At 41.7% G+C, this 27,676-nt stretch overlaps 1 protein-coding gene across 5 annotated transcripts in view; it reads left to right on the top strand.

The window, feature by feature from the left end:
- Positions 1-27,676, top strand: part of TBC1D30 (TBC1 domain family member 30) — an 82,854-nt gene that overhangs the window by 9,579 nt on the left and 45,599 nt on the right. The window lies entirely within an intron of this gene.

Here is a 27,676-nt window from a genome sequence, read left to right as displayed (position 1 = left end):
TATATCAAAACTGGTCACTTATGGTAGCATTTGAAATTAAAACCTGTAGGGAACAAAAAAAAAAATTTGCTGTCAGTGTATTACATTTTTTTTCTTTCTCTGACTAAATAGAATACTTTCACATTTCATTTTTTATCATTGTTGAAAGCCATTAAACTGCTTACACTAGGTTTTCATACAGTGAAACTGTAAAAAAATATGTAAAATATTATTATAGCATTAGAAAGGGTAAATGAAAATTTCCTAACATTCCATTTTATTTTTTTATTAACACGCAGCGTGACAGGTACAGTAAATGTTCAGGTAAAGTAAATATAAGCATGACCACTTACAAAAATGCCTGCAGCAGCTTTGAGGTGCATGTAAATGGTTTATTTTAAAAACTTACTGTAGTGGCATATGTTAATGTGGTGTAGTTAAGTTTTTTTTTTTCTGTTCCTATTGTAAAACTTAATCTTTGAGCATTTATAAGTGTTTGTGCTCTATATAAAATTTTGCAAACAAGTTCTCATTTGACATGTACTACTTAAAATATATGTTCTTCCTCTACTCTTTCCTTCTTCCCCAGAAAAACAACTTTAAAGCCTTAGTTGTGCAAATGCTTAAGCACAAACAAAAAAGATTAACTTTAATTTTGTGAGTTGTCCAAAGATTGAGCCCTGAACTCTGACAGTGAAATCCTGGCAACAGTGAAATCAATGGCAAATCTCCCATTGACTTCACTAGGTTTAGGATTTTTCACCCTGAGTCTAAAAGAACTATAAATCTGAGGTTTAGATTTTTTTATATGTAAAATGTACTATTGGAAAGTGGCAACTGTGTTTGACTGAAAAAGAACCAATTTGCTGTCCCTGAGAAAGCAATATCAGTTTTGAAATGTGCAGTCATCATGCTAATCGCCATGTAAGAGTGTTTGAAGCTTAGTTACTGGCATACAATATATTTCTTTAAAGTAAGCTTTTGTTTTTAGTAAAAGTTGTTCAACATTGTGGCAGGTATCTAGATACACAGAAATCAGGACATTTCAGATGTATCCCAAAGCAACTGTAATTTAGACGTCTTGTACATTTGGGAGATAATCCATAGTGCTTTGATGTCAGTGGAAAGATTCTGTTGGCTTCAATGGGCTCTTGATCAGGCCCACATAGAGTTCATTTTTATGCCGTAATGTAAAAATACTAATGCTGTGTATATATAGAATAGGGGTGGACAATAATTTTTCATGGGGGCGGGGGGGCAGGTACTCCAAGATCCTGATAAGTGATCAAGGTCTACACTTTTCTAGAGAGGAGGTGTGAGGTCTGGGGTAGAGGTTGGATTTAGAAGGAAACTTGGAATAGGGGACTGGGGTGAAGGATAGGGTGTGGAGTCTGAGAGGGAATTTGGATGAAGAAGGGGATTGTGACCTGGAGTAGGGTATTGGGGTGCAGGGTCTGGGAGGTAAAAAGGGTTTGGTGGGCCAGATCCAGCCTCTGGGCCATTTCTTGCCCACCCCGATATAGACTGTAAGAATTGCATTTGCTGTGGGAATATAACTTTGACGTCCGTGCACCTAAAATCTCACAAATGTTTTGGCACTGACATAGATTTTTCAGGTTGTCTTCAGTTTTTAAATAGACTTTTTTAGAATGCACAATTATTGTGATGACGCTGAAATAAATATATAATAATAATGGTAGTCCATCGATCCAATGATGACAAATCTGTGCAGATCATCTGTTATTGGTGTCATGGTGTGCCCTCTGGTGACTGTATAAGCCAATTCTAGAGGTGCACATTTTGCTGCAGATGGTGCATGGGAAGTTCGCAATCAGTGGGTTGTGCATTGCTGATGCTCTGTGACATCGTTCACGTGCCTCTTGTAGACGCCGGCAGTGGTCTTCCTCAAAGGCAATGCAGCTATTTCTGCCTGTTGCACACCACTGTGTTCTGTCACTGGCGGCATCCTCAAGGTCCCTAGGTTTGATACTGCTGTACTGCAGATTGGCTTTGATGGTATCCTTGTAGCGTTTCCGTGGACGACCTATACGCCGGGTGCCCTGGGAGAGTTCACCATGCAGAAGCTGGCAAGGGATTCTGTTGGCATCCATGTGGCTGACATGACCGGTCCAACGTAGTTGTGACTTCATAATCATTATTTCGATGCTTGTAATCTGGGCTTTCTCGAGGACCTCAAGATTGGGCACTTTGTCTTGCCAGCGGATCTTCATGATGTTACAGAGGCAGTGCGTGTGGAATGCTTTGAGCTGCTTGAAGTGATGCCTATATAGTGTCCATGTTGCGCACCCATACAAAAGAGATGAGAGAACAACAGCTCTGTACACAAGCAGTTTTGTTGACATCCAGGTGTTGTGACGATTTAGAACTTTGACACGCAGACAGCCAAGTGCCTGGCTTGCTTTGGATATTCGTGCGTTGATCTCATTATCTAGTGATCCATCACTGTGTATGACACTACCCAGGTATTTAAAGTTCTCCACTACTTTAAGCTGAGTGCTGTCAATGGAGATACTTGGGACAGGAACATTTGATCCAGGTGCAGGTTGTTGGAGAACTTCTGTCTTTCCGAGGCTGATAGTTCAAAAAGTTGTGAGGCCTCAGCAAACTTGTTGACAATGTGCTGAAGATCGTTTTCAGTGTGAGCCATAAGGGCACAATTGTTGGCAAAGAGTGCCTCACAAAGGCGTTTCTGCACTGTCTTAGTCTTTGCATTCAGGTGACAGAGGTCAAAAAGTGAACCATCATGCCAGTATTTCAAGTATATACCTCGGTCCAGATCTTTCATTGCATGGTTGAGGACGCATGCACGGAACAGGTTAAATAGGACAGGAGCGAGAACACATCCTTGTTTCACGCCATTGGTGATGTTAAAGGGGGCTGATGTGGCTCCATCAGACAGTACTTCGCCTGTCATGCCGTCATGGAAAAGGCGTATAATCTGGACAAATTTTTTTGGGCAGCCAAGTCGTATTAGAATGGTCCAAAGGGCTTCCCTGTTGATGGTATCAAAAGCCTTTGTCAGATCTATGAAGACAGCATACAGGTGCATGTTCTGTTCAATGCACTTCTCTTGTATTTGTCTGACAGGAAACACCATGTTGACTGTGCTCCGGCCAGGTCAAAAACCACATTGACTTTCAGGTAGATTTGCCTCGGAAATACTGGCTATTATGTGGTTCAAGATGATGCGGGCGATGATCCAACGGAGAGGAGGGATATGCCTCTGTAGTTTCCACATTCTGCTTTGCTGCCTTTATTCTTGAAAAGGGAGACAATAATAGCATTGCGGAGGTCCTGTGGTATGTTTTCATCATCCCAGATGCTGATGATCATGCTATGGAACACTGCTAGTGTTGCTGGACCTGCCGCTTTATATCTCTCTGCTGGTATCCCATCTTTTCCAGGAGCTTTTCCTGAACTCATCTGGCTAACAGCTTTATTAATCTCATCTACAGTGGGTGGAAAGCCAAGATCTGTCAGGACGGGTTGTTGTGGAATTTCATTGAGGACATTATTATTCATGGTCGATGGTCTGTTAAGGAGGTTGCTAAAGTGTTCTCACTGTCTTTCATTGATGATCTTTGTCTTTGATCAGCGTTGTGTTGTCTGGTGAGAGCAATGGGTTAGTTCTTGGTTTAGGAGGTCCATAGACAGTCTTAATAGCACTAAAGAACATATTTGAGTTGTGGGTCTCAGCATAGTGCTCGATTTTCTTTGGCTTTGCTCTCCCACCATCTGTCTTGAATCTGACGGAGGTCTTTCTGTGTTTTGCTCTGAAGGTGCTTGAAATGGTCCCGTTTGGAGACTGAGGAGGGGTCATTCTCCCATTCAATAAAGGCTTTTCTCTTTACTTCCAGTGCTGAATATATTTCTTCTTGGTTCTATACATAATATGAAATAACCAAAAAATATATAACTGAATTCATTTCAGTGCATAGTGTTCCAGCTGTACATAGGCTCACAAATGCATATGATGTCTTCAAGCCTCAGTTTGTATTAAAAATGTTAGCGGAAATCACTAGACACAGTACATTATTGCCTTAGAAGAATAAATTATTTCAAACCTCTCTTAAAAACTCATTGAAGGTAACTATATTTGAAAAACAAGTGGACAGAAAGTGCAAATGTTGTTGTTTCTAGTGGACAATGAATTTCTTTTTCAACTAAGTCTTTAAATCTAAAACTTGTGACAGAGGAACTGATCATTATTTGTAAAGCGTTTAAAGAAAAATTTAGGTATGCATCAGAAAACACGTATACTGAAATTGTATACTTGCAATGTCTTCATTGGCAGTGAAGTTTTCTAATGTGCTGCTCCGTATTAGTAATTCAGTGTCTTGTATTATGAATGTTTTGTGTCAAGAAATCATTGGGCAGACCACCTCTGTCTAAAAAATATCTAAAAGATTTTCTTAGTGACAGGCTAAAAAATTGCTCAGAAACGTAAACTTTCGTTAGTAAACATTGCCTAAACCTACACAGTTACACAATGGCTCTATGACTGAAGTACAAAACTACTACGTTTATGCTATGTATAAAATGCTGTATACAACAGCACTGAAATTTGCTAGAATACCAGTTTCAACTTACCTGTGAGGTTCAATTGTTAAAGTGCCCCCCCCCACATATAACAGATCAAATGCAAACAAATGCAGGCTGCGCTACACTAGCAAGTTCTTCTGAAAGATTTTTCGAAAGAAGGGGGCTCTTTCAAAAAAGCCTGGGCAGCACCCTAGACACAAAAAGCATTTTTTCAAAAATGAATTGAAAGAATGTGGTGCTCCTTTCAAAATGGCTCTTTCTTTCCTGTTTCAGGAAGAGCGCCGCATTCGAAAGCATCTTTAGAAAGAAAATATGTGTAGATGGTCTGCAGGGCCCTTCTTTTGAAAGAATTGTCTTCATTTTCGATCCCTGGCCCATTCTTTCAAAAGAGCGGGAACTGTGTGGATGCTCTCTTTCGAAAGCGCAGATCGCACTTTTGATCCACATTTTTGTGTGTGGTTGCACTCCTTTCAGAAGAGATCTTCTAGAAGAGCTTCTTTCGAAAGATCTCTATAGTGTAGATGTAGCCACAGTGTTTTGATTAAATGGTTAATGGAGTGATTCTGCCTCAACTCTGAGCTTTATGTGATTGTAATTCAGACACTTAACTGAAAATGGTAAATCAAATTACTCCCGTATGCAGCTTCACTTAGCAATTTAAGTCACATGATGGGGATAAATTTGGCCTGTTATTTTGTGGCTCCCCATATAATACACTAGTCTCTTCCTCTGCAGTGAATAAGCTGTCAAAACCTTTTACAATGATCATTTAAATTCTAAGCAATAATATAAGAGTTGAAAATTTAAAACTTTTATTATACCATGCAGATAACTAATCATGGATTGATCAAATACTAAACTGGCTTCACTCTCAGGACTCTGCTGCAATTCGTTAACTACTTGAAGTATGGTCTTCTGGCAGCTTTCGCAGCCCATAACTGACTTTTCTTATTCCAGAACCATCAGGAATCCAGTACAAAGCACATAATAATAACTTCTGTGGTAAAAAAAGAACAAATAGAACAAGTGTAAAGGAATGAACTGACATCAGGCATGTTGCAGCATTGGATTCTGACAGAGTTAACTTCATATACTTGGATGTTTTGTATATTGATATGAACGTTTGTCATTAGTGAATGAAATTAATTGTGGTCTCAAGTAGACACTGCTATAGAAGATAAAATATGTTGCAGAATAAATTGCATTGTGATTAGAAGTCTACATTGCCAGGGCTGTGATGCTCAGTGATAAATGCTGAGAACAGTACACGAAGTTAGAGTTTGAATTTGAAATACTGTAGTTGAACTACCTTTATTTCAATGGAACCTGTTTGGGGAAGAAATGCGAAGACGTAAGTCAGTGGGATAGAATGTCATAGCAGCTTCCTGATGCCAGATATTTTTCCAAGCTGATGCTTTCTCTGTACCAAACGGCTGAATGTAGTGCCTTGCATGTCGAATCGTGACAGAGAGATTTAATTTTATTTATTTGGTATAGTAAGCATGATGCTGATACACTACAGATGTCCATTAAGGATGAACTGTCTCAGGTCCACATTTGGTGTCTGCACAAAAGTGCCCACAGCAAATGGAGTGCTTGCTTAACGTACAAAGGACACTGTAGTTATCTCAATCAGGTACTGTAGAATGGAATTTAATAAAGAGTAAATGAAAGGACGTATGTCTGTGTCAGACGTCAGAAAATTGCTGAATATTATGTTGGCTGTTCTCATTCAGAGAGTGTAAGGATGATACCTTATTTTCTCTAATGAGATTAGATACACTTTTTGGTTGTCTTCTTGATAGTATGCTTGTGTCACCTATATGTTGAACCTGTTTGATCTGACACTTTCTCATTCGGCAAGATCCATAGTTTGGCATAATTTTAGTTAGCCAGATATCCACTTATCATGGGTCTGGGCAAGTTTCCAGGGATTCTGTAAAATTTTAGAGCCACCAGTCCTGGCTCTCAGTGTTGTCCTTCTAATGCGTTCCTAAATGTCTTCTAAGAGGCCAGTATGCTGTGGAAGTGTAGGTAATGTTCGAGACAATATTGACCTCCAATGGTTCAGCAAATTCCCTCATTTGACACTGGTCAAGTCATTTGAGTGCTGGGCTAGAGAGGTTCAGCCTGTATTATGTTTCCTTTCTGAGTGGCCAAAGTGTGAACCAGAGTTTATTGAAACCACACATTTTAACTCCATATTTTATTTTAAAAGATGTGACTTAATGTTATTTCCAATCAACTTTTCTTTGTAAATAAAAGATTGCCACACATTTAATTTTGGTTTCTTACTAGGGATATTTAAAACTAAAATTATTTCATAAGCGGGATTGAAATTTTATATCAAAGGAGTGACTACAGTCATCCCTCGTTAAACGAGTACCTCACTTATGAGTACTCGCTAAAACAAGGGGCACATTACTTAACTTTGTTCACTAGAAGAGTGAACTGTCCACCGTTAACATGAGCCTTACCCCCGCTCCCCGCAGCTCCAACCCACCACAGCCTGACCCCTGCCCCGCACAGCTGGCTCTGTGGTCCCAACCCTCTGCAGCCTGACCTCCATGCCGGCTCCGTGGTCCCAACCTGCCACACGCCCCCCCTGGCCCCGCACACCTAGCCCACCACAGCCTTAACCCCCCCTCCGGCCCAAATTGCTGCAGCCTTAACCCACCCATGTACCCCACAGACCCAACCCGCCACAGCCTTCATGCCCCCCTGCCTGCGTCATTGACCCAACGCACCACCAGGTTTTAACCCTCCCTCCCGCTCATGGCCCCAAACTGCCCCCATCCTTTAACCCTCTCCAACCCCTCCCCAACTCAAGGTTCACTTAGCTTTCAAAAGCAGCACCTCATGCTGCTACTCCTTTGCCAAGTTAGGAGCACTTGGAATGAATTAAAGACTTTTACGTGTATTTTAATGGGAATTTAGTGTCCCTCGTACGAGTTTTCGCCCACAAGCAGAAAGTTGGGAACCAATTGTGCTTATGTAGCGAGGGATGAGTGTAGTGTAACGTTATCCTGTATTTTTTCCATTCAAGTAGCTAGCTTACTTAGCAAAACTAGATGAATTAAATTTCCTTGCTGTAAATATTTTTGAGACTTAATGGGAAATAAAATGATCCTTGATGTTACAATCTTGTCTTTGATATGTTTTAAAAAGATATTAAATATTTTCTATTATAACGACTTTTAGATACTTACAAATAAACTGTTTATCAGTGTTGCAAATGTTATTTTCTTGTTGTTTTCCATTAAAGACACACTACTTGTTAGTTTTTGAGGTATTTTTCCCTATCTTCTCCTGGTTTCCTATCCAGCTGCCTCTGTGTAGTGATGGTATTGAACCAGCAGGGGGAGCTAAATTATTTTATTTCTTGCAGAAAAGGAGACTTAAAGGTGGTGACCTTTTGTTTTTTGTTTTGTTTTCCCACAATTGCAGTGGTGGTTATATTGTCCCTGTTTTCAGCTTTTCTTTGTAAAGGCTTTAGAAATGATTTGCAATATGATATTTCTTATAGACTGGTTGTAACTGAGATCAGACAAGAACGTCATTGATAAATCCTATATTAGGCATAGATGAACATTTTTAAATTGTCTTCACTGAGAGTATATATATGGCTCCAGCTACAAGGTACAAAGCAGGTATAAAATAATAGGAAAAATGTGTCTTTAAATTTATAGCAGACACTGGTGAATTCACACACACATTCCCTTCCACCTTCCACTTGTTCTCAGTCCCAATGCCTACCTGTCTGCTTCCCCACTCCCCATCCTAGTTCCCTCTCCCAGTCTTCCTGCCTGACAGTCCTAGTCTTCACCTTCCAACTCCCAGTAAGAGTTTCTTTTATCCCCTCTTAGTCTTACCAAGCTGCAGGACCTGATCTACTCCTTTCCCATTCTCCCTGGTCTAATTCATGTCTTATCTGTCTGATGAATGGAGAGTTTTCCTCCATTCTGCCAGTGTCTCCGTAGAGAGGTCATAGAGAGCTTTCTCAGTTCTGCTGTCTAGCATCACCCTGCCCTGAGACAGTCTGGCTTCACCCTACAATCCTGGATTCGATTATGCTGAATTAGAAGCCTTTCAAGGTGGGGTAGGGGGAGGAAATCTGTTTGCATGTGCTTAGTGGAGACTTCTTAAGGTTTATCAGCTAAGAATCTCTAAAAAGTCCATCCTCATGGAGCATGCTTCATCCCCCACTGTTTCTAGTTCTTGTGCTGACTGGATTGTGCATGTTCTGCACGGCTGTTAATTTATTCAAAAGTTTGAACATCTCAAACTATATGGATACACAGTGGTTTCTTCATCTGCTGATGTGTGGTATGGGTATTGTGTTTCACTGAAATTCAGATCTAAAGCCCTCCCTACTGTAATTTTCCTAAGAACTTCTAAGAAAATTGTGAACATCCCCACTTGAGTTTGTTATTGCATTGGTGCCTGGCTAGGGGGACAATATGAGCACCCATGAGTTCCACTGAAATCGCTGAGAATTGATGCCTTGCAGGATTGGATTCTAAGTTACATGAAAAATATTTGAAATGGGGGTTGATTTTAGTTTTTAGAAGATACATCATGTGCTTAAAAAAGACAATTCTGTATGCCAGGGGTTCTCACACTGTTGGGAGCCTAAAGTGGGTCCCTTGTCTCTTTGAATGGGGTCACCAGACCTGGCTTAGATTTGCTGGGGCCTGGGGCTGAAGCCAGAGCCTGAGGGTTTCATCCTTGCGAGGTAGGGGTCTGGCTGCAGGCCCCTTGCCTGAGGCTGAAGCCCTTGAACTTCGGCTTTGGTCCTCCCGTCCAGAGCAGTGGGGCTTTGGGAAGGCTCAAGCTTTGGTTTCCCCCAACGCCCTGAGGTCATGAAGTAATTTTTGTTGTCAAAGGGGGGGGTTGTTCTGTACTGTAGGTTGAGAATCTCATATTGTATGCATTTTTAAATCCACATTTACTATAAATAACAAAGCAGGGGTACTTTTCGTTCCCACTTTTGTTTATCCTTCATGTCTAGCACTAGATGAGAGACAAACTCTTTGGAGAGAAGTAATGGAAAGACAAACGTGATTTGATATACTCAAAGACAGATGTTTCTTTTTTTAAAAAAATCTAGATTTAAATTGGATCCCGTTAGAGATGTTTTACCTGTTTTAACATTGCTGTCTTTGGTATTTACCTATATATGCGCACGCACACACCTATCCAAAACCAACATTATTAGGGTTGCAAAGTCAAGCACTCAAAACTGATGTGCCAGAATAGAGGTTGGCTATGCAACCCTAATTCAGCTCCCTGGAGTGTTTGCACATTATAAGAGTCCTTTTTTACAAGATCACATGCTATTTCTTTCCACAGGCCCCTACCTCATTCAATGCACATATTTTTATTTTCTTCTCATTGTTCAGTGACGCCACAAGCCTTGTTGGCTCACAGTATTGAAATCTGCTCAGCATATAAGCATTCATTTTTTTGCACTTTTTCTATGGCACTCATATCTGAGTACTTCATAAATATGAATAAATGTATCTTGAATAACACCCTTGTGAAGTGAGCAGGTGGTGCTATCCCATTTCACAGATGGGAGTTGAGGTGCAGAGTGATCAAGGTTAAGAGAATCCACTAATTTTGGTGCCCAATTTGAAACACTTAGTACATGATTTTTTTGCAGAGCACTTAGCGTTATATAATACAAAACACAGTTCCTATTTCCTCCCATGTTCTGTGAGGCAGAACCTGTACTCCATGATTGTTGCTCCATGTTAGGTTGGGCCTACAAGAAACCTGGCTCTCCAATGTGGTAAACTAGTGGCTGATTTTAAACCGTCATGTTCTGTCACACTCATTTAAATATGTTCTTGCCTCTTGAGTGGTGTTCTCTGTAAGATGCGTGCATGTGCAGTCGCTCAGGAGAGATTAAAGGGACATCCAGCTGCTTAGAGTGCCCCTGGAAGTCCTTTTATTGACTGGTGTGCGTTCACATATGCTCCTTGCAATTAAAAATTTATTGTGCGCATGGATGGAAAAGACTAGAGGGAACCTTGCTTGAGTCTGAAATAATTCATTGAAGAAAGAGAAGTTTCTGTACTTGGTCTGCAACACAGCGTTAGGCTGGTGTCAGGCAGCTTCTATCAACCTAATTATGTCAGTGTACACACTGCAGCCTTGCACCTGTTGATATCCCTGCCCTGCTGCACCAACCTACTAACTACATCTCCGCAAGAGGAGGAGGGTTTGTGCAGGTGTGGTTAGGGTGATGCAGTGTCCCTAGAGACAGTGTTACTTATAACTATGGGCTGTCATTTCTTAGTGGAGCTGTGAAATCGATAAGAAAGCCAGCTCCCTGTTCCCCAGTTGGGCTGCCACTCAGGCTCAGGTTGTTACTCAGGCTCCAAGTCTGGATCCTTGTTCCCCACAGAGACCTCTGCTGTCCCCTGAGAGCTGGCTCCCCACTGGGCTGCTGGTTGGACTCCCTGCTCCTCACCGTACCCTCCTATGTTTTGCATTAGTCTCTCTCAGTAGCAAACAGTTGGTTATTCTCAGTGGAGTGGAGTTAACCATGGTACAGAAGGATGGTCAAAGCACTCAACACTCTTGCCTTGGGGCTAATTGAGGGTGAGCTGCAGGGCATCTGTGGTCACTCCTGGGCTTCTGCATCCCTGGGACGCCATGGAAAGAGTTTCTGTATCTTCATGTGGGTTGGCAAGGAATGGGTTACTGGGGCAGCCAGAGAAACGGAACTTTCTATGTGTAAGCAGATCTAGTAACCCCAACATACTGCACCAACTGTAAGTGCCGGCCTAGAGGCTGTAGTTCTGCTCCCTGGATTTGAGGTGTAGATGGTGGATTTTATCTTTGGACCCAAGCCCTGTGCTTGCGTCCAGTTACTCAAACAACGTGGATGAAGTGATTGTAACTGTGCAAGTGCATAATATTTAATGAAGCCAAAGTAACAACCAGTGTTATCTGGCATGGGAGCTAATTCTAAACTGTTCAGTAGTTAAAAATACAAGGGGGAAAACATTTGAAAAGAGGCTACTATAACACAATATTGCAAAATAAAGTGTCATTGGAGTGTTATATTTCCTTAATCAGTAGCTATAGCCATCTGAGATTTCAGGAAATTTGAAAGTATGCTTTGTTAACCAGTTCTGCTGTGGTTAGAGGCTGGGATGAGAAGCAAACTTTGTATATTATATTCCTTTGGCACCAGGCATGCGGTAATTGAACCACAAAATAGGTGTTATTTTGGTGACCATAGGGCCTAGGGGCCTGTGAATAGCACTCTTACACCATAATTCTTGTGCAACTGTTCCTGGGCAAGTGTTGCAGTGAACAGCTGTTTGTTATAAATATAACACTTGACAATGTAAATTATGCTGCGAATGCTAAATGTCTCTGTTAGAGGGTGAGGGGAGCAAAAGAGAGGGAAATTCTGTAAAATAACAAAAGTCTAGAAGAATGTGTAGTGTATTGAGCAATGGGCGGTCACTTGTGGGAACTATAAAATATAAAATTCTTCATGACCCACAGTTTGGCATAAACCTCACTTTGTCTACAAATGCTGGCAGCTGAGTATGTTACAATGATGTTTTAGAGGGCGCTAATAAAGCGTTTTTATAATCTCTGTGCATGCTGCACCATTGAAAAAGCGTCACCTCTGTGCTCTGAGGTGGAGTCCAGTTATTGTGTAGAACAGCATAGGGGGACATTTAGGAAACAGATGGAAGGGTTATTTCCTATCCTTTTCAAAAGTACCTTGGGTAGGATACTAAGAAACGAGGTGTATGCATTGCCCATGAGGCAGTTATTTAATAGTTTAAAGTACCACTCCTTGACTGGCAAATATAGTGGTGAATTCAGTCACCTGTCCTGAGGGCATTTTCTTTAATATTGTTATGCTTTTGTTTCAGGACATTATGTCACTATCAATGGTACTATAATGTGTACACATTCCCAGTGGCCTGTACCCTAGATACGTACTTTGTGTGTAGCTCAGGTTGACAATGAATCTCTTGGGTTTATTTTGTTCTGAATTTCAATCTTTTGGCAAAGAGCACTATTACTAATTCAAGGGAGGGAAGCACCACATGTAATTATTTCCCCTGTGCTCGCTCTCTAGGCCTACCTGTTGTTAGCCTTTTGAGCAGGCTCATGTGGTTGTGTAAAGCACACCCTGGCCAGTAGCATCCCTGTCTATATAGTATTCTGCTATCTAATATTTTCCTTTTAAATGAAGCAATATCAATAGAAATTTAATTTGACTTTTGTGCAGCCTCTCACGTTTAGTTATGTGCTAATTAAATTCTGTTGTTGGGTAATGGTAGACCTGGAACTCTTCTGAGATCATTTTAGGCTCTGGATCTAATTTTCATTTCTTAATGGTCAGGATGAAGAATAGGTCTTTGTGCTTTTGGAGATAAATACTTTACTTTTCCCCTCTGTCTTGACAAAAAGAAAGAAGCACAAATGTGTACTATGCCAAGGCCTCCCAATGGGGAGCTGTGTAGGGTGCAACTGCCCCTTGGTCTGCCGATACCAAAAGGATCAGAGCACCCAACTGCTGCAGTGGCAGCGGCCAGAACTCCAGACCCATTTAAATTAGTGTCAGAGCATGTGTGGCATGCTTTCAGGCACAGCTGGGGGTGAGTAGGGGGGCACTGAGGGCTGCCTTTTTCACGTGAGGTCCTGCTCCTTCTGGGGGTGCATAACAGCTTCCCGCCGTCCGGTTGCCTTGTTCAGTGGGCTGTTAACTGTAGATCTTAGAGATGATTTTTTAAAATTTAACATTCGGTGCTGATCACTTTACCAGAAACATCCAGCAGGGCTCAGTCTGCAATCTCAGATTGCCTCCATGTCATGAGGTGCTATCTCCTACCCAGCTGTCACAATTTCCAGCTCTCCCTGAAAACATCTGCAGTACTGTTACACATTATACAAAAGCTGGCTATCAAAAGCTGCATGTGGTAAAATAAATAGTATTTAATAAAATAAAGAGAAGGCCACAGAACTTACTGTGTATTTAAATATTTAATTCAATAAAGCCTTCCAGAGTCTGGTATGATTTTGCTGCAGAGCCTAGAGGCAATGTGTTACAAATTACCCAGGTCATTAAGCATATGTAAGTTTAAAATTCCTGGATCTCTGTCAAATTTATATCCTTGACCTTTCGGGACTGGCTGTCATGAACATTATTTTCTTTGACAGTCTGTTAGCTACCATGGTTACACTCAAAGAGTAGATTCAGTTCTGTTTTATTTATCCACTTTCTATCTTAGCTATCCATTTGTGGAATTACCACTCATGGTTTGACTGCTTACCTTCTGTTCCAGATTCCTCCAGCTGAATATGTTATTGGGTACTGGGACAAGCTGGTGGTTCACTTCATATTTTTTATGATTATTCATCTGATGCACGTGAATTTTGATATATTTGCTTTGAAAGCTATATGAGAATGTCTTAATAAACAGATGCAAGTGCTCTGTTCAATATATGATATATTTGTATTATTATTCAAGGTGGCAGACTACTGCCAGCATTCAAGTCAAGTACTATTTGTACCCATTTGCCATGAGGCCTAACACTAAACTCTATGGCCCATTTCAGACTGTATGATTCATCATTTGGTGCAGCAGATCCAAAGATGCCGGCAGGCCCTTCCAGAAGTATCAAATGGTGCTCTCAAGGAAGATGGCCAAAACAGTCAGTAGAATTAAGGTTAGGGTTTAATGTCCCTTGAGGGAGGGAGAGAAGACTAGTTGAGTTACCTTTGCTGTCAATGCTCCTACTCAGGCTTTTCTGCCTGCAGCACCACATGGGCACGGCCAAGGGGAAGTTGCTCATGTAGATCTCTGTTTCATATTGACAACATGTTAGCCAGTGGCTGAACAAAGTGAGGCGCTACAGTCAACTGGCTGGCATTTCTCTGTATAGAACACAATAACTTTGAAAGCAATGTCTGAGCAATTCTAAAATTGCAGGGAATGTTCTGTGAAGTGGTGGAGTAGCTGTATTGGTCCCAGGATACTAGAGGCAACATAGGTGAGATAACATCTTTTATTGGACTAACTTCTGTTGGTGAGAGAGAAGCTTTCAAGGCTGCACAGAGCTCCTTTAGGTCTAAGAAATATACTCAATGTCACAGCTAAATACAAGGTAGAACAGTTTGTTTAGCCTAAGTAGTTAACACGTGTCAAAAACCTATTCAAAGTGAAGTGGCCTGTTCAGACCCCTTCAGTCATTAGGAGAAAAGGAGGCTGGGGGAATTTGGGAGGGGCTATATATCGGGCTGTGTCCCTTGTTCAGTGCACTGCATACTGCTGACAGCACTGTGCATCCTCACCACGAGGGCTTGCACTGGTGGTCATTTTGTAGCTCTGACTGCTGGGGTTCTGCTACCTGGCTCTGGCTGTTGGCTGGAACAGTCAGTGCTAAGAAAGGACTCTTTCACCCGCTCATCTACTAATATAATATGTGCCAGCAGTGCCTCACTGCAATTTACATTGGCCAAACTGCACAATCTCTACGCAAAAGAATAAATGGACGTAAGTCAGACATCGGGAAAAGTAACATACAAAAACCTGTAGGAGAACACTTCAATCTCCCTGAACGCTTAGTAACACATTTAAAAGTAGCAGTCCTACAACAAAAAAACTTCAGAAATAAACTCCAAAGAGAAACTTCAGAGCTGCAAGTCATTTGCAAATTTGACTCCATCAACCAAGGACTGAACAGAGATTGGGAGTGGTTGGCCCCTTACAAAAGCAGTTTCCCGGCTCTTGATGTTCACACCTCCACATTAGCTACTGATAATGGGCCACATCCCCCCTGACTGAACTGACTTCATTTCTCCTCTCTTGAGCTATGTCTGCGCTAGCCCCCCACTTTCAGAAGGGGCATAGTAATGAGCGAGATCGGAAGATGCTAATGGAGCACTTCCATGAATATCCAGCACCTCATTAGCATAATGGCAGCTGCGTCAATTCAAAAGTGCTGCTTTCTAATCATATGCCGTCCATGTAGACAGGGGCCTTTCAGAAGGACCCCCCCCAATCTTCGAAAGCCCCTCCTTCCTATTTGGTGTTAGGAAGAAGGGGCTTTCAAAGACTGGGGGGGTCCTTTCAAAAGGCCTCAGTCTACATGGGTGGTGCACGATTTGAAAGCCACACTTTCAGATTGCCACATCTGCCGTTATGCTAACGAGGTGCTGGATATTCATGGCAGTGCCTTGTTAGCCTTTTCTGACCTCGCTCATTACCATGCCCCTTCTGAAAGGAAGGGGCTAGTGTAGACACAACTTTGATGTTTACAACTCCGTATTAACTGCTGGTGATGGGCCACATCCTCCGTGACTGAACAGACCGTGTCAGCTCTGGCCCTCACTTTGACTGAGACTCCCTCTTTAAACCCTGCTCTAAAACCTCCCCACTCATTCATCTGATGAAGCAGGTCTTTGCCCATGAAAGCTTATGCTCCAAAATATCTGTTAGTCTGTAAGGTGCCACAGGACTTCTTGTTGTTTAAGTTTATAGTGACTCTGTATTGACCTAACTACATCAGCCTAAGTGCTATGCCTCTTGCAGAAATGGAATTAAGTCAGCGGAGTGGGTGACCTATATTGGCAGCAGCAACATTGTAGTGTAGATTCATGGAGTGTTAGACTGACCTAACTCTGTACTTAGATCAAGCCTGAGTTAGCTCCAAGGCCTGAAGAAGAGCTCTGCATAAGCCTGAAAGCTTGTCTCTCTCACCAGTAGACGTGGGGTCAGTGAAAAATAAGTCACTTAACTTTTCTCCTAAGGAATGTTCTAAACAGAACCGTTTTGATTTAGGTGAAAACTGGAAATGCCTGATTTCCAGTAAAGTCATCATTTTATCACACCACACACAAGGAGAGGCACAGATTTCAGGGCCACCGTTTAAGATTAATGTGAGGGTTAAAGTTTATGTGCCCAGGAATAATTATCTGTACAAAGTAGAATAGCTCCAACAGCAGAGTGTGAGGTTATGTCTGCACTAGAGGGTTTTGTGAACGAAACCAGGGGAGCATCCAGATTCCCAGAGTGTTCTGTCACGAATAAATCAACAGAATGCAGTACTCTTGTTGAGAGCCATATCACGTTTCCCACGAGGAGTAATGCCTCTGTCAACAGAGATCTGTCAACAGAAAGCTTGTCTGGACATTCCAGGAGGCCCTCTGTTGACAGCCAAGACTTCCGGGACACCAGGCTGGCCTATCTGCTGTGCTTCTGATAGGCTGTTTTGCCAATAGAGCGGCTGAGGATTCTAGCCACTCTCTGTCAACAGAGTGGATCACTCTTGTGATCCTCTTGGCAGTTTGGCCATAATCTGTCGACAGGTGGAAGATATTTTCGAACAGAAAGTTCTGTTGACAGATCACTCCAAACTAGACATAGCCTGAGAGATGAACACAGAATAGCCAATAGCCTGGGGGTTAGCTTAGCTGGGGGCTAGACCAGGTTCAGGTCCCTACTTGATATCATTCAGTTCCCTATTTGCTAGGCTGTTGTGGACTATTTTCTCTCTCTTGTTTCAACTAGACATTCCTTCCTGAACCTGAGAAACCTTGCCAATGAAAATAATATTGTGTAGGAAAATTTGTGACTACCTCTATTTTTTCCATAGGTGAAATTTGGAGACTACAGATGGAGTATAACTAAAAATGGACAATAGACAGTTCTGGGATATTGAGGCTTTTAAACAATATCGAATAATTTAATGTCAAGGAAACTGTATATTCTTCTTTGAGAACATAGCTGGTCAGTTTCCTGGGTCCTGCAAGTGGCCAGCGGACAGGAACCAGGCTAACCCCTGGTTTCTGACTCCCCGCCACTCTGGGAGTCAGGAAGCTGACCAGCCCTTGTGGGTTGGTCAGTTTCCCAGGTCCTGCAAGCCCAAGGGAGCCAGGAACCAGACTGCAGCCTGGTTCCTGTCCCTCTCCTGACTTGTGTGAAAATTTGAGTTACGCACGGGTTGCAGGAACTTGAGGATTTACTGTACATATCAAATCTATGGGCAGATGTAAGTGGTATATCTTGTGGAGGCTAAAGTTTTGTCACTGTCCCTTTGAAGAAATATGTCATCAGCTTTCAGCAAAGTACAGTAGCTTTTAGTAAAATTGCAGTATTGACTTTGTGTCTGTCTTTCTGTGAAATATCTCCATTTCTTCCTTTTTTGGAAGCAAAAAGAGAAATTATCTGCAACTCCTCCATTTTGCTGTAGCAATGGTTCTGGCTGGTGGTGAGAGACATGCTTTCTTATGGTGAAACTTGATAGGAGTGTATTATAACTGTACTTTGCACTTATGTACTGCTGTACATGTTCAGATTGCTGTACAGATAATATCAGTGGATTGAATACAGTAAAACCTGTAGCTCATTAGCTTTCAATCACTCATAAATTAAACAACTATTTAATTTTCAACATTTGGTTTTCAGAATAGTCACATCATTAAATATGCCTGATAAATGGAGAATGTGAATACCAAAGTGGTGTTTCATATGCCCAGGAATTAAAGTCAAAATTAAAAAAATTAATCATGAATATCCTATGCTGCTATTATGCATCGATCAAGAATCTTTTTATGGGTCCAACTTACTTTTGTTGCCAGATGTTGAATATATTTATTGGTCTGATAGTTTTCAGTAAGCATCAGCTACATATTTATTGCTAGCCAAGGTGCAAAAATCCAATTCTCTTGCACATTAGAAATGCATTGGATTAATCTAAAATATCAGTCTTCTTTAGCAAGATATTGGGTTAACATTTAGCTATATAGCAGTCTGTTCATGTTCATTCAAGTCCATATTTAAGGCCACACAAAATCCTTTATCAGATCACTGCTGAATAATTGCTGGCTGTAATTTGCAGAAGAGAACAGCTGTCAATATATTCTACAAGTCCAATCTAATACTGCCAAATTTCACTGCTGAACTGTAAGATTAATATATTAGAGGAGGGCATGTTTGTCTGAATTGGCTCCTTCCATTTTAAAAAGGGATCTGGGAAACTTTTTCATGTATTTTCATTTCTGTTTCTGTAGTACATAATCTGTTAATTACTATCCTGCAAAGTCAGGTAAACAGTGTGTCAGTGTACCCTCTAGTACACAGGTCAGCAACCAAAATAGCAAAAATACATTTTTTGGAATTTGATTAAAAACTCGGTAATACATGAGCCGCAATGCATGTTAATACAAGACGGTCCCTAATAAATAACATCAAAACAAACTTTTTGTAACTCCTATTTTAAGAACAGTGCACACACACAATGGTTTGCAATGTGATACATGTTTACTGCAGGACAATCACAAACTTTTTACACATTCTGTTTCCTCACACTTTACATGTCTATATTTGTACCACTGTCTTCCTGACTTTCACTCCCAAGCCCACTTAAATTTGACCTCACGTTTTATTTCAGATTTCTTTCTTAAAACGCATGTTGCCCTTCACAGCAGGAATGCTGTAAGCTTCCTTTTCCTTTTCCAAATCCAGGCGTTATTAGCAATACGATGAAAACACAGATACAGTATCCTATCTCACAACGCCCTGCATATATTAAAAGGGGATTTAGCCAACGTTTCGAGATCACATATTGTTTGCTATTTAGATATGCGTTGTTCATCGCTGGGCTTTTAGACATTCACTGTTTTATCAAAAATAATCAGGAGCTTGTTTTACTTTGGGATTATGGTGTTGGGAGCTACAAAGATGTCCTTAAAGAGCTACATGTGGCTGCCAAGCTGCAGGTTGCAGACCCCTGCTCTGGTATCACGATCTTTTTTAGTTAAAATGAGTGAACACATTATTTTATTGCATAGTAATCTGGAGGTAAGCTACCATTTTTTTTCAATTCTGGTATCCCTTTAAGTTGGGGAATCTGACCCAAGAGTGAGAGAGAATTGTATACAGTAGCAAGTGACTGAGGAAAACAGAAGTGAAAAGCAGGGTTGCACTGAAATTTCTTTCAGTTCAGGCTAAGAAAGCCACTGTACAAGAATTGACACCACTCTAACATGTACAAATGTGTCTGTTCTCTAATGTCATAAAGCTTAATCTAATCTTCTATGATCATGTTCCACCTGTTTATTACCAAAACAAAAAGCAGTCAAGTAGCACTTTAAAGGCTAGCAAAATAATTTATTAAGTGAGCTTTCATGGGACAGACCCACTTCTTCAGACCATAGCCAGACCAGAACAGACTCAATATTTAAGGCACAGAGAACCAAAAACAGTAATCAAGAAGGACAAACCAGAAAAAAATGATCAAGGTCAGCAAATCAGAGAGTGGAGGGGCGGGTGGGGAAGGTCAAGAATTAGATTAAATATTGAGTCTGTTCTGGTCTGGCTATGGTCTGAAGAAGTGGGTCTGTCCCACGAAAGCTCACCTAATAAATTATTTTGCTCGTCTTTAAAGTGCTACTTGACTGCTTTTTTTGATAGTATATACACTAGCACGGCTCCCTCGCTTACTGTTTGATTATTGTAACTATTTCAGTGGAAGGTCTCAGTGCAGCTCTTAGGTCGTTAGATATTTTTCAAGTCAGAGAATCAATAAAGCAAACCAGAGTGAAATGGGTCAGACTGTAATTTTGTTATATTTATCCCCCTCCCTTTCTTTTTTTTCCCCATCACAATTGAGTAAAAAAACAAAAAGCAGTCAAGTGGCACTTCAAAGACGAGCAAAATAGTTTTAGGTGAGCTTTCGTGGGACAGACCCACTTCTTCAGACCATAGCCAGACCAGAACAGACTCAATATTTAAGACACAAAGAACCAAAAACAGTAAGCAAGGAGGACAAATCAGAAAAAGATAATCAAGGTGAGCAAATCAGAGAGTGGAGGGGTGGGGGGGGAAGATCAAGAATTAGATTGAGCCAAGTATGCAGACGAGCCCGTATAGTGACTCAAAGTTCCCATCACGATTTAAACCATGTGTTAATGTGCCGAATTTGAATATGAAAGTCAGCTCGTCCACTTCTCTTTCTAAAACGGTGCAATAATTTCTCTTCAGTAACACACATACCTTGAGGTCATTGACAGAATGCCCCATTCCATTAAAATGTTGACTAACTGGTTTGTGGATCTGGAGTGTTTTGATGCCTGTTTTGTGCCCGTTGACCCTTTGTCTAAGGGAGTTAGAAGTCTGTCCAATATACAAAGCATCTGGGCATTGTTGGCACATGATGGCATATATGATGTTAGTAAAGGAGCATGAGAAAGTGCCTGTGATTCTGTGAGTAACCTGGTAGGTCCAGTGATGGTATTTCCAGAGAAGATATGTGGACAAAGCTGGCAGCGGGCTTTGTTGCAGGGAAAGGTTCCAGGACTGGTGTTCCTGGGGTATAGACTGTGGCTGTTAGTAAGGATCCCCATGAGGTTGGGAGGTTGTCTGTAGGAGAGAACAGGCATGTCACCCAGGGCCTTCTGGAGTGTAGCATCCTGATTAAGAATAGGTTGTAGGTCTTTAATAATTCGTTGCAGTGGTCTGAGTTGGGGGCTGTAGGCGATGACCAGTGGTGTTCTGTTCTTGGCTTTTTTGGGCTGATCTTGGAGTAGCTGGTCTCTGGGTATGCGTCTGGCCCTGTCGATTTGTTTTTTTACTTCTCCTGGTGGGTAATTCAGGTTTATGAATATTTGGTAAAGTTCTTGTAGTTTTTGGTCTCTCAGTTGGATCAGAGCAAATGCGATTGCACCTAAGAGCTTGACTGTAAACAATGGATCTAGTCGTGTGCAGGATGGAAACTAGAAAGGTGTAGATAAGTATAGCGATCAGTAGGTTTTCGGTACAGTGTGGTACTGATCAGGCCATCCTTGATTAGTACTGTAGTGTCCAGGAAATGTCTCTCTTGCATGTTGTAATCGAGGCATAAGTTGATGGTGGGGTGTAGATTGTTAGTCTCTGTGGAATTCTTCTAGACAGAGGCTCTAGAATCACGGGCACTTTCTCATGCTCCTTTACTAACATCATATATGCCCTCATGTGCCAACAATGCCCAGATGCTTTGTATATTGGACAGACTTCTAACTCCCTTAGACAAAGGGTCAACGGGCACAAAACAGGCATCAAAACGCTCCAGATCCACAAACCAGTTAGTCAACATTTTAATGGAACGGGGCATTCTGTCAATGACCTCAAGGTATGTGTGTTACTGAAGAGAAATTATCGCACCGTTTTAGAGAGAGAAGTGGACGAACTGACTTTTATATTCAAATTCGGCACATTAACACATGGTTTAAATCGTGATGGGAACTTTCTGAGTCACTATAGGGGCTCATCTGCATACTTGGCTCAATCTAATTCTTGACCTTCCCCCCCCACCCCTCCACTCTCTGATTTGCTCACCTTGATTATCTTTTTCTGACTTGTCCTCCTTGCTTACTGTTTTTGGTTCTCTGTGTCTTAAATATTGAGTCTGTTCTGGTCTGGCTATGGTCTGAAGAAGTGGGTCTGTCCCACGAAAGCTCACCTAATAAACTATTTTGCTAGTCTTTAAAGTGCTACTTGCCTGCTTTTTGTTTTGATAGTGTATAGACTAGCACGGCTTCCTCTCTGTTACAATTGAGTAAAGTGTCCTGTTTTCTTTGTAGCTGGGGCTTTCAGCAGAACCCAGATGTGAGATGTTCCCTATGCTGGCAAACAGCCAAGTTAAAACAGTTTATTGTAATGTAGTTTAACATATTGTGTCCCAGCCAATGTGAATGGCATTAACCTGTTTTTGGCTGTGTCCACACTGACTAGCAAAATCGTTGGGGGATGGTTAGTTCTGTTCCCTAGAACCAGCCATTGATCTCCCACCTTGCAAATGGGTCAGAGGTCTGGAGGACTCTGCTTCTTCCATAGCAGCCACTTGCTCTTCCAAACACCAAAGAATGTGCTTTATAGGACTGTTCTATGTGGGGATCAGGCAGTGGCTAGGTAGGCTGAGAGGAGTTGGAGTATATTAGCTTTTCCACTGGGCCTCCTCTACAGTTGGATTTCTTCCTTTCAGGGGTCCTACTGGTAGCTATATACAGAGGAGTTCCCCAGAGATCAGGGTGCCTGGTGCTTTGGTCTATCTTCCTGATACCTGCGGCTGATGGGGGTACTACAATCTATTCCATTGGGATGCATCGCTCTCTTCTCTGGAATGATAAGTAAAAAACTGCACCAAAGGACACTTGTGGAATTTCACTTACTGGTCCCTGCCTCCTGCTGGTTTCCTCCCCAGGGGCTTTACAGTGGAAAGGGATGACCTTGACCTCACATTCGAAGCTGGATTCTCTTGAGCAGGAGGTGTCTCTTGATTGTGTATCTGTGTGGTGCCTAACTTAATCTGCTGCTGACCTTTGATTGGTGTCCCTGGAGTTACTGCTGTACAAATAGTAAATAACGTCTGAAAACTTGCATGTTTAATAAATTCCTTAGCTTGTTTCCCAACCCAGTGCAAAAGCACCCTAAGGTTAATGGTTTCTGTAGCTTTGACTATTATATTTTAATCAGAAGTCTAAAAGGCACTGATGGATGATTTATGAAGTTGAAATATACTTTGAGGACACAGTTCGGTTTTGGTTTCATTTGTTCCGTTTGGGTATTAAAGCCTCCCTGTTTCTGGGATCGTAGTACTGACTAACTAAGTTAGCTGTAAAATTCAATTTCTATACCAGCTGCCCAGCAGATAGTCTAATTCAGGAGCTGGCAGGAGAGCTGTTTTAGAGTTGAGTGGTCTATAACACATTATGTGACCATTTTCACAGTGCAAATATCTTTTTAAATGTAATTATATATTGGAACTGTCAAAATAGTGGTTCTTTGGGGTTTTTCCCCCACATGTGGTACTCCTTGTTCTGTTATGTAATTTATTTTATTTTTAATAATGACTGTATGACATCAAATTAGTGTTCTGTGACCTGAACGTTGGTCAAGACACCTCGTTTAACAAAACAAAAGGGCATGTAAATATTCACGCTCATGATCTTTCAGGATTTCTTTTCTGTAATGATCTCCAGCAAACCATGCTTCCATTCTGCAGCCCTGTGTCTATCACAGTCCTTGACATCTGTGCTGCTCTCCTCTCTTTGTAGCTCCTGGAGGCACATCAGAGTTCTGGAGCCACATGCTCTGGCCTTGCACACTCAGTTCCTGCTTGCTTCCAGTTTCTCTGCATTTGTGGCACGTGCAGATGGTGTCTTTTACAGCTCCATCCTTCACATCTGCCCAACATGGGCTTTGTTGTCAAAATTTGCGGCAGTGGTGAGCAGTGTTTTTTGTTTTGTTTTTCTCCCTTCCCCCCCCAAGCCCCTCTTCTTCTGGCACAGAATGAGAAACTGGTGTTGGAAACTCCAGTGCCTCAGATGCAGTGCTTCCCTGATGGCTTCTCTTCACCTTCTAGATACAGTAGCATCGCCTAAAAAGCGCAAAATGAAATCCAAATTGTGCTGTTATGAGACTCCTGTGCCATGCTCAACACACGGAGAGCTGTGCTCAGCCTGCACCTGGCCTTCTGTCCCTAAGGCCTCAGGGTTATAAATCAATCAAATGAATGGAGTCTCCTATCCAGCAAAGCAGTATGACTCTGACATGGTAAATGTGGGCCGGGGTCTCTGGGTAAGGCAGGGAGAGTCACTAAACGTAAAGAAGACTCGGGGTAAATCCCAATGGGCTCCTGGTATCCTACCCTCAGAACCCCATAGAGAAAAACTGAGGCCCCCCTCAAAGAAGTCTGAGGCTTTCTCAGCATCACTCAGGGATTTCCTAACAGATGTTTGGTTTTGTGGGGTCATCACTCTCCTTGCTGGAAGATACCAGAGCCCTCAAAGCTAGAGATCATGCTAATTTTGGTTGTATTTTAAAGAAAGTTCCCCTAGCAACAGCCTTCATTGCTGATGCCTCACTGGACAAGGCGAGAGTCTCAGCTAAAGCCAGGGGCTCCAGCTCAGTAACAAGTCACCTATGGCTCTGGATGGTGGCTTGTCCCTTGAAATAGGTTGAATGCTCTGCCAAATTCACAGAAGCCCTGCTTTTCACAGGGAAACTAAACAAGCTAATGGAGGATAATGCCCCAGTATTTAAACAGTCCCTCCCAACACCACAACAACCCTTTAAGAGAGCACAGAGATTGGCCTTCAGACAAAGGCATTTCGTTTAGCCTCTGTGGAAATACCTACACAAAGACAGCAGGATCTCCAGGGGAAAGCCATAGAACAAAGGTTCAAGACAAGAGTCCCAGGGGAAACCTGCTACTCCAAAAGCCTCTTTATGACAACGACTGCATGTGCCTTTAGCAAGAGAAGAAGCTTGGGGTCTGGTGAATACATGCCTCAATACCCTGATCAGAACCTGCCATCTCAGATTCCTAAGGTTTGCCTATGGTAAGAAGCATGATCAATATCTGTCTCCAGTTTGGATTGTCCTGGGATCCCCCAGGTCTTTACAAAGATGATGATGGTAATCAAGTCAGACTCAGGTCACAGGAGGCTTTCCTATACCCTTCTGTAATGACATCTGCATCAGAGCTCCATCCCTAACCTTGAATCTCCTACAAGTGGATGCCCTTATTAGCAGCATAAAAATCTCCTTGATACCATCTACCCAAAAACTCTCACTTGGAAATAAACAAGGCATCCTGATAGCAGGGATATCTCCACTTCTAGAGAGGTTCCAGAAGATTCAACAACTTCTCACGTTATTTTGGAACTACAGGAAGCTCGCTATTGGCACTGAGACTTCAACTTCTGGTATTGGGCACAGGGATCACGCCAGTCACACATCAGGCACTTTCAGAATTTTGTCTTAAAGGTATGGGACCCCTTTCTGGAATGTGTGTGGTTTCCAGCTCAGATGGTCAGTCCAGAGTCCACAAAGGTATGCCCAGGTGCCTTCCAGATACCCTGGTTCTCACAAAAGTGCTGCTTTTTTGTTATAGGGCCTGGAGGCTGAGTGGGCTAGTGGGCAGTCCAGGGCAGTAGTCAAGTGTATAGGGATGGTCAGGTAACCAACAGATCAGTGTATATTGGAGGCAGTCTAGGGTAATGGTCAGAGTTCTCACAGGGGTCCATAGTTACACTAGCCACTCCAAGGAATGAGGCAGCAACATTACAAGGCACAGTCAGTGAAGCAGCATGGCTAGGAAGTCTGGGGAATAGGCATTGGTTTGTTACTTGGACAGCTTTCGCTTCCTGTTGGGGCCTTGATACAATCCAGATACCCAGTGATAGTGCTAACTGTTCATCCAATCAGGAGCTTGGGGTGTGGCTCCTGTAGGTCATTAGCACTAAGGCTATTGGTCAGGGTAAAAGTTCAGCTCATTACCATGGCCAGAGGTCAGCAACCAAACTAGCAAGAAGAGCCTTTTTTCAAATCCGGTAAAAAAAACTCAATTCAAGAGCCACAATGCATGTGTATACAAGATAGTTCTTAATAAAATAATGTCAAACCATACTTTTGGTCACCCCTATATTAATAACAGCATGCGTGCACACAATGATTTGTAATGTGACACACGTTTACTGCAGGATGTTCACAAACTTTTTACATATTCTATTGCCTCACAGTTTGTGTGCATGTTTTTGTACCACTATCTTCCTGACTTTCACTCCTGAACCTTCTCTTTTTCTCGAGGATGCTAGATTCTGAACAATTTAGTGTTTTTTTTTTTTTTTGAAATCACTGTAAAGCTGCTGTGATACATTGATAAAGCATTCTTTTACATGTTTGCCATCTGTGAATAGCTTTCCGTGAGTTGCCACAGAACTAGCCACAATTACGCTACTTGGTGATTTCACTTATTTAGCAAACATGTTCTTACTTTGCTCTGCTTTGCATAGCAGCTCCTCTGTGGCTTTATTTTCTGGCATTGGATATTGTTTAGCAAAAATAGTGTGTTTTTTGAGAAAACGCCTCTTGAGGTTGCATTTTTTGTTGTTGCCAAATTAGTCATCACAAATGAGATATAATGGGAGCCCAGACAAACTCCATATAAATACAAAGGATTGGGTCCATTCAGTTTGAAATTCTGTTTTCATCTTCGATTTTCCTTTTTTGAAGCCATTTCAGCCCCACTTTAATTATGCTAATTTTACTTCATGTTTAATTTAAATTTTCTGTCTTACAATGTATGTTGCCCTTTACCACAAGAATTCTGCAAGCTTCTTTATCAAGTCTTTATTAGCAACACAGTCAAAACAGAGATACAGTATCCTATCTCATGATGCACTGCACATCTGAAGGGGGAGTTATCCAACGTTGTGAGGTCACGTCATTAGCTAGTTAGGTATGAGTTGTTCATTGTTGAGCTTTTTTAGACGTTCACTGTTTACCAAAATATATATTTTACTTGGCAATTATAACATTGGGAGTCACAAAAAAGCCTCAAAGAGCCGCATGTGGCTATGGATCTGCAGGTTGCAAACCTCTGGCCATGGCACATAGCCGTGGCTGTAGTCCCTCCTACTGATGACTTCAAAACTGAGGTGAAATCTATATGAATTTTGCCAGTGACTTCAAAGGGTCCTGGGTTTCACCTTGAAATTCTGTACAATCACTGTACACACCAAAGGCCTGAGGTATATTTTGTACTAGAAGAGTGTTGCTCCAGTGTTGCTGTGTGGAATTTCTCCTCTCTCCACTGTTGCTCACTATTCTGCATATTCAGTATCTGCTCTTCTCTCAAATGCAGATGCACTACAATAATAATGTGCTTACAGAATATGCTTTGGGATGGAAGGTGCCATAGAAATGCTAAGTATTATTACAGTAAGTGATGCTTGTGGCACTTGCTATGGAATGGTATCTCTGTTATAATGGAAAACAATAACTGTGACTACCACTTAAGAGGGAATCAGCCAGTGCCCAGTAAATAATTGTTCATAGTTTTTTAAAGCATGCATGGACTACCATTATTCTCCAGTTTTACCTTCTGCAAAATGTGGACCATAGAATTTCATCCAATAATTTTTCAGTGTTTTCTCTCTCACGTGGTGTTTGTTTTCTTTGGACTATAATCCCTGCAGAGCAGGTGCTGTCTCTCACTACGTTTACACAGTACCTAACATAATGGGGCTCTGATCTTGGCTGAGACTTTTTAGACACAACTAGAATATAAATAATAGGAAATGTATTTTTCTTCCTTACTGTGTAAG

The sequence above is a fragment of the Carettochelys insculpta genome, chromosome 1 (genome assembly GCF_033958435.1).
Source record: "Carettochelys insculpta isolate YL-2023 chromosome 1, ASM3395843v1, whole genome shotgun sequence".
Lineage (NCBI taxonomy): Eukaryota > Metazoa > Chordata > Testudines > Carettochelyidae > Carettochelys > Carettochelys insculpta.
The sequence above is the reverse complement of the archived record's forward strand: the minus strand, read 5'-3'. Positions and strand labels throughout refer to the sequence as shown.